The sequence below is a fragment of the Quercus robur genome, chromosome 1 (assembly GCF_932294415.1).
Source record: "Quercus robur chromosome 1, dhQueRobu3.1, whole genome shotgun sequence".
Classification (NCBI taxonomy): domain Eukaryota; kingdom Viridiplantae; phylum Streptophyta; class Magnoliopsida; order Fagales; family Fagaceae; genus Quercus; species Quercus robur.
Genome location: NC_065534.1, coordinates 36,467,952 through 36,475,283, shown reverse-complemented (window position 1 = coordinate 36,475,283; position 7,332 = coordinate 36,467,952). Strand labels below are relative to the sequence as shown.

The following is a 7,332-nucleotide window of genomic DNA, read 5'->3' as shown; positions in this document are numbered from 1 at the left end:
CTGTGCTGTGAATATGATAGCTCTATTTCTTTCGTCATTTTAATTCTTCATTTTTTTTCCTGATATGATACCTCTGTTTCTTTCATCATTTTAATTCTTTTTTTTTTTTCCTGATGTAAAATGCCGCACTAGTGTATTCCTTGTGAGATCCAGATCCTCTCCATTCCAATATGAAATGGAGAGTGTCCAGTTAAAGGCTGAGATTGATTTAAAATCAATCTATGGCCTAAAATCAGCCACGCCATTTAAAATACACTTAACAGAGCAATGAGTTACTTAACGTTAGTTTTCAACGTTTCTTCTCACTTTCTTTGTCTCTCTCATTCTTTTGTCTCTTCTCACTTTCTCTGTCTCTCTCATCAAAACTCCATGGCTCCTCTCTCTCACCTCAACCGAGTTTCTCCCTCACTCTCCCTAGCGCTCCACTCTCTCAACCCCGACTGCGCCTCCACCTGTCTCTCCACCTCCACGCTTGCTCTCTGCCTCTCCCTCAACCGAGTTTCTCCCTCACTCTCCCTAGCACTCCACTCTCTCAACCCCGACTGCGCCTCCACCTGTCTCTCCACCTCCACGCTTGCTCTCTGCCTCTCCCTCAACCTCGTTGCTTCCCGCATTCCCAACTCAAACCCATAAGCAAAAACAAAGAAAAAACAGTATATAGTAACTCACTAGCTGAGATCCCGACCCCACACACTCGCACCCTTTTTAGACCCAGATCAGAGAGAGAGTAAGGGTTGGGGTTTGGAGAGAATCGGGTGAGAATTTGATGCTTTTCAGACCCAAATGGGTTAGGGTTTGGATAGAAACGGGTAAGAGAGAAGTTGATGCTCAATCTCCATGGTTACAGCTAGCAGCCACCGTGTTCTGCTCCACCGATTCCGGCGGTGGCTCTGGTAAAGTTCCCCTGTCTCTTTCTTTGATTTTTCCTTCTTTTAATTTTCTCAGCAAAAAAGAAGATTTTTTAATTTTTTGTATTGTATTAGGATTTCGTTTTCTTTTGATAAAGAAACTGAATTCCCTGTTGTACTTGGGAAAAAAATAATGTGGAATTTGTGTTATTCGGTACAGTTTGTGTTCAAGTGAAAATACAACAAAAAAACAGAATCTATATGTATACTAAAGTAAATGATGATTTACCTATGATACTAAATCTATGATTGAGCCGAATAGTTTTGTTGAATTTGATCAAAGTAGATCTATTTGAAAAACTGGTGAGAACTGATGGTCAAACTCCCTCATACAGGGAGCTGTGAAGTGCCATTGGGTTAGCTATACTTATGATCTGATTGTACTCCTTAGCAATTAGTTGATATCTTAGATTGATACGGAGGCTTTAGGATTTATCTTGTTCTAGTACATACTGGTTTAATAATTGGTTGTTTTTTCGGATTGTCTTGTTTGTTTCCAAAGTGTTATTTCTTCAAAATGTGTTTTTAGTTGGCTAAAGGTTGAATTTTTATTTTGTGCTTGTTTTATGTCTTTCATGAAAAATCTGATTTGTAAACAGTGGCCAAAAGGCCATTGGCTATAATTGAGAAGAATAGTTTGTTGAATTTGATCACAAATTAGCTTTATTTGAAACAATGGTGAGAACAGGCGTCAAAGTGCTATAAGGTTAGCTCTACTTATGATTTGGTTATACTCCTTATCAGTTAGCAGATATGGGGGCTTTAGGATTTATCATAGCTTATTAGATATCGGTTGATTTTTGGGACTCTCTTGTTTGTTTCCAAAGTGTAAGCAAACTTGCAGCACTACTTCTTGCACAGAAAAAATAAAGTTCTTTGTTTACTAGAGACATGCTTTCTTGTAGCTAAATTCATGGGCAGTATTTGGGTACAATTCCATTATCATGATCAACTTGTGAGTATTTAGGTAGTTTTAGTTGAATTATGGCTTGGAGTTCTGTGTAGCAAAGAGGCTTGATACAAATAGCTCAAGCTTGTGACTTTCAAGCTACTCACTGTGAAGCAAACGAATCCCTGCTTGATCTAATTTTTATGTTTTAGCTGTTCCCATAAAAGTTTCAAGTCCTTCAAGGCGATTGGATTAGTTGTAAATGGATGTGATGGTGGTGATCAGCAGTTATTATTACCATTAAAGTAATGCATGATAGGAAATTTTTTTGGTCTTATTATCATTTATCAAGTTTCTTTACTGCTAGATCAAGTTTTTTGGATATTTTGATATATGTTTATCATTGAAATCACTCTTTTGTTCTTTTGTCAGGTTGAATGGCATGATTATAGGTATGCTATTCTTCTTTTGATCACTGAGAGCGAGAAAAGGCGAGTGCTGGAGGGATTTGTGAAGACCATGAAGCTGGCTTTGTTCACGATTTCTTTTTTTTTTTTTGGGAGAAATTGTTCATAAAATTTTAGATATAAAGAACATGACTCGTATCTATTTTAGTTGGGATCAAAATCAAGATGTAGCTATTTTGGCTTTCTTGAAACACTGAAATCACATATTTATATTGTAAAGCTAATTTAGCTAAGCTATAAAGCCTTTTTGTTTTGGGTTTTGTTCATTTGGTTGTGGATAAAAATTTCAATGAATTTTTGTTGTCTTTGAGAATCATAATTATGAGCTTGTCTTTGAGAAGAAATTACTAGCTTTTATTCGTGCTGGTTGTGCCTTTTATATAAGTACTTTGTGATGACTGATTTGGAGTCACTGAAGCCATTAAGGATTAGTTTCTTAAAGATTTATAAGATACTTAAAAGCAATCCTAACATATTTATTGCTAACAAAATCAAAGGTCATAGCTTGGAGAAACTAGCACGGTTATATATTACTTGTGCAGCAATTTTACTTCTTTAAGATAAGTAATATGAGGTGGAATACTGCCAGCCACAACAAATTTACAGTAGATGTTGTAGGTGCTCCTCTACTGAGAATGGTCGTGCTTCAATTTTTGCTGTATGACCGATGCTTCTAAAGCCAAAAGTTAAAAATCAAATTATTATTAGAAATCCGTCAACAACAAATAGAATGCATCTTAAAGTTAAGCACTAACAGCTAAGGATTCTTTGAAATTTTATTTTAATACAGAACAAGAAAAAGGAAAGGGAGAGAGTTAAAACCATTGCACTATTCATAAGCTCAAGTGTGCAATCTCAGGTGGAAAATCTGCTACTGTTTGTGTGGAAAAAAAAAAATCCACAATACTCTATTGTAGGAATGTGAGAATACCACGTGAGAGAACAATTAGTACCTAAATATAAATAATTACTACTTAGGGAAAATTACTGTGAAACAAATCATATTTTGCTATCATTTCTAGTAAATTTTTTATATAAGTACAATCAACCTGAATTTATTAATCGAATAGAAAATTAAAAGGGATAAAGGATTCAAAACATTGTTTTTCCAGTACTAATCACACGTAAGTAGTGATGATTTATATGGCAATTACAACAAATATTCTGTTACATTGAAGCTCCAACTTCATCTGAATTCACTGTAACTCCATTAGGGGCATCATTTCCATGTAGCTGAGCAGAAACATCGTCTATGGCTGAATTCAATTGAGCAATCTTCTCTGATAATATTTTGCGGGTTCTCTGTAGTCATCACACCACCAATGCAATATCAATGCATTGCAAACATTTAAAAAAAAATGATAACTAAAACAATATCAATAATAGTTAAAAAAGGATGAAAATACAAGTTAACACAAACAATTTGTACAGTGTTTCTTTTTCTTTTTTTCTTTTTATTGAAGCACAATTCATAAAGCTTACTTATACATACGAACCATTATATTTTTCTTGTTTTTCTTATGACAACTAACCATAACTAGGCCTTTATTTGTAACCAAAAAGACTTTACTTTCAAAGCTGAACACATTAACAAACATGCATACACACATAATGAATAATTTAAAGGATTGCAAATGCAGGAACAGCTTCTCACCTCCAAAGTTTTCTCCTCATCATATATAAATTTTGGCAACTTCCTCATCAGATCTTTTCTGTCAGCTCCAGCAAGGGCTAAACTCATCAGTACTTCAGCATAAAAAAATTTTGAAAAATAAATAAATAAATAGTGCATCTGAGCTGTTAATTGTAAGAACAGTATATAAACCACATCAATAGCCCAAAAGTGAATCAATAGCCCAATACTTACTGATGCATCACATGGCTATTTAATTAGGCCAAATAATTACATACATTAACATATTTCTTGATACTATGACTTTAAATGAAATATTTTTACTCTATAGGCTCAAAAATGTGACAAAAACACATTTATTACTCCAATTAATTAGAACCTAAGGAGACAGATGCACAACACTCTCATTACAAATCCACTAAGAAAGATACTTGCACAATTTGGTTTTCCATCAAATAAACCAGATTTTAGATCATTAAAGTGTCAAAACGAACACATACACTACTCTACTTAATTGATAACCTAGGGAAACACAGACACCCAAGACCAAATAAGTTGGATTTCAGTAGGTATATTTTCTCAAACATCTTCAGTGCATTTCACAACTCAAACCACAATAGTAACATAGGGAACGAGAAAAAACTGATCCATTGTGACAAACATCAAACTAAGAAATTATTATCAAGCTAAGAATCATAGTTCTGTTTCAGTGAAAGAAACTAAGGAATAAGAAATGGATACTCTTAGGCAAAGAAATCAGGATCAGAGGAAAAAATCATAGATTTAGTATCATAGGTAAATCATTATTTACTTTAGTATACATATAGATTCTGTTTTTTTTGTTGTATTTTCACTTGAACACAAACTGTACCGAATAACACAAATTCCACATTATTTTTTTCCCAAGTACAACAGGGAATTCAGTTTCTTTATCAAAAGAAAACGAAATCCTAATACAATACAAAAAATTAAAAAATCTTCTTTTTTGTTGAGAAAATTAAAAGAAGGAAAAATCAAAGAGAAAGACAGGGGAACTTTACCAGAGCCACCGTCGGAATTGGTGGAGCGGAACACGGTGGCTGCTAGCTGTAACCATGGAGATTGAGCATCAACTTCTCTCTTACCCGTTTCTATCCAAACCCTAACCCATCTGGGTCTGAAAAGCATCAAATTCTCACTTAAACACTCGATTCTCTCCAAACCCCAACCCTTACTCTCTCTCTGATCTGGGTCTAAAAAGGGTGCGAGTGTGTGGGGTCGGGATCTCAGCTAGTGAGTTACTATATACTGTTTTTTCTTTGTTTTTGCTTATGGGTTTGAGTTGGGAATGCGGGAAGTGACGGGGTTGAGGGAGAGGCAGAGAGCAAGCGTGGAGGTGGAGAGACCGGTGGAGGCACAGTCGGGGTTGAGAGAGTGGAGCGCTAGGGAGAGTGAGGGAGAAACTCGGTTGAGGTGAGAGAGAGGAGCCATGGAGTTTTGATGAGAGAGACAGAGAAAGTGAAAAGAGACAGAAGAATGAGAGAGATAGAGAAAGTGAGAAGAAACGTTGAAAACTAACGTTAAGTAACTCATTGTTCTGTTAAGTGTATTTTAAATGGCGTGGCTGATTTTAGGCCATAGATTAATTTTAAATCAATCTCAGCCTTTAACTGGACACTCTCCATTTCATATTGGAATGGAGAGGATCCGGATCCGTATTTGTGGTCATGCAAATTTGTAATAGATGTGGTGGATATCCGATAGAATTGGAACTATACGGAGATGCGGGTAAATTAGTGTAATTTTTTGTTCATTTATTTAGATAATTCCTCTTTAAGAGCATTTGTAGCAGTGGAGCTAAATAGCTATGATGCTATTTTAGCTCCACCAAAATACCAAAAAAGGCCACGCAGCAAAGGAGGCATAGCAATAAATTTTTTTTTTTTGAAAGAATGATAGAAAATTTATTGAAACCAATACTCATAATAGTAAAGTAAGGCCAAAACTACAATAGCTTGGCATGGGGGATAATGACCACAACAATTGTCATACCCCGATGGAAAAGTGCACTAATGTACGCCTATATCAGCTGTCTATTTGCTGTGCTGCCATACAAGTTTTGTATTCTGTTAACATGCTATTTGCTCTCTCCATGATGACCCTTGGTTGAAGCTGAACATGATCGAAATAGAACTTATTCCTGGCATTCCAAATGCTCCATGCCGTTGCTGCCCACCTGTCTAAATCTTCTTCTTCCAATGTTGTCTGCATTTTCTTGAATAGCAGGAAGAAATCATGCACCTCATTGTTGCATTTCTGCACACAGCCCCTCATCAAAGCCCACACATTCCATGCAAATGGGCAAGTCCGGAGCACATGTGAACTTGTTTCCGGTTCCTATCGACAGATATCGCATGTTGCCTCAATTCGAACTTTCCTTCAACATAGGTTGTTCCTCGTAGGTAGGCAGTTGCTACATGCTCTCCATATGAAGGTCCGCACCTTTGGGGGGACATTTAGCTTCCAAATTCGTCCCCACGTTGCACCATGTTCACGAGCTGAAGAGTGCTCTGCCCATTCTCCAGATTTCAGCTTTAGAGCAATGTGGTATGTAGACTTAACCGAGAATTGTTGTGTCTTGTTCGCTGTCCATATTAGGTTGTCCTGTGAGTCAAGGTGATTAAGTGGGAGTGCTAGAATTTCTGCACATGTGCTTTGGGTGAAGGTAGCCACCAGCTTGCCCCTATCCCATTGTCTTGTATCATTGTTGATCAAGTCGCTGACTCGCATCTGATCATCAGGTTCATTGAGGAAGACCGGTTTATTCTGTAGCCATTTGTGTGATAGGACCCCAATATTTTGGCCATCTCCAACCCTCCATGTGGACCCCTCTCTTATGACATATCTTGTAGCCAAGAGTGACCTCCAAACAAATGATGGAATGCTATAGTGCACATCTATCTATAGATGTGCATTGTAGCAGTCATCTAAAGAACAAAAAATTTATTCAGCACTCCTGATTAAAATAATGCTTGGTTGTTTATTTTTTTTTCATTCTTTTATTCTTCATCTCACCGTCCTCTCTCTCATCACTCTCAAGCTCCCATCTGTCCATCTCACCTCTCTGAAACTATCCGGTTCACTCTCACCATCTCTCAAGCTGACCGACGCCATCCCAGCCGAAGCTCGACCCACCACCGTCCTAGCCGCCGATCGCCTTAGACCGAGCCGTCCCAGCCACCCATCTCTCTCAGACCGCCTCAAACCTCGCCGTCCCAACCGATCCACTTCAAGTCAGTGAATTTTTTCATCTTTTTTTTTGGATGAATTAGTGAATTTTTTCATTTGGGTGTTTGTTGTTTTGGCTTAATTTTTTTGGGTTTGTGTCATCATTTATGGTGTTATTTTGTGGTGAAAAATGGTGTGTTGTCGGGTCAGTGAATTTTTTCATCTTTT

The 7,332-nt window shown here is 37.0% G+C and overlaps 2 long non-coding RNA genes across 2 annotated transcripts; one reads left to right on the top strand and one right to left on the bottom strand.

Annotated features, from left to right (window-relative positions):
• Window positions 1–183: 183 nt before the first annotated feature.
• On the top strand, window positions 184–2,524 carry LOC126688469 (uncharacterized). The gene is made up of 2 exons (XR_007644269.1): window positions 184–893; window positions 2,230–2,524. It is a non-coding gene; the product is annotated as an uncharacterized LOC126688469 (long non-coding RNA).
• A 724-nt stretch (window positions 2,525–3,248) lies between these two features.
• Window positions 3,249–4,005, bottom strand: LOC126688477 (uncharacterized). The gene is made up of 2 exons (XR_007644270.1): window positions 3,919–4,005; window positions 3,249–3,566 (listed from the first exon to the last, which is right to left on the bottom strand). It is a non-coding gene; the product is annotated as an uncharacterized LOC126688477 (long non-coding RNA).
• Between the last annotated feature and the right edge of the window lie 3,327 nt (window positions 4,006–7,332).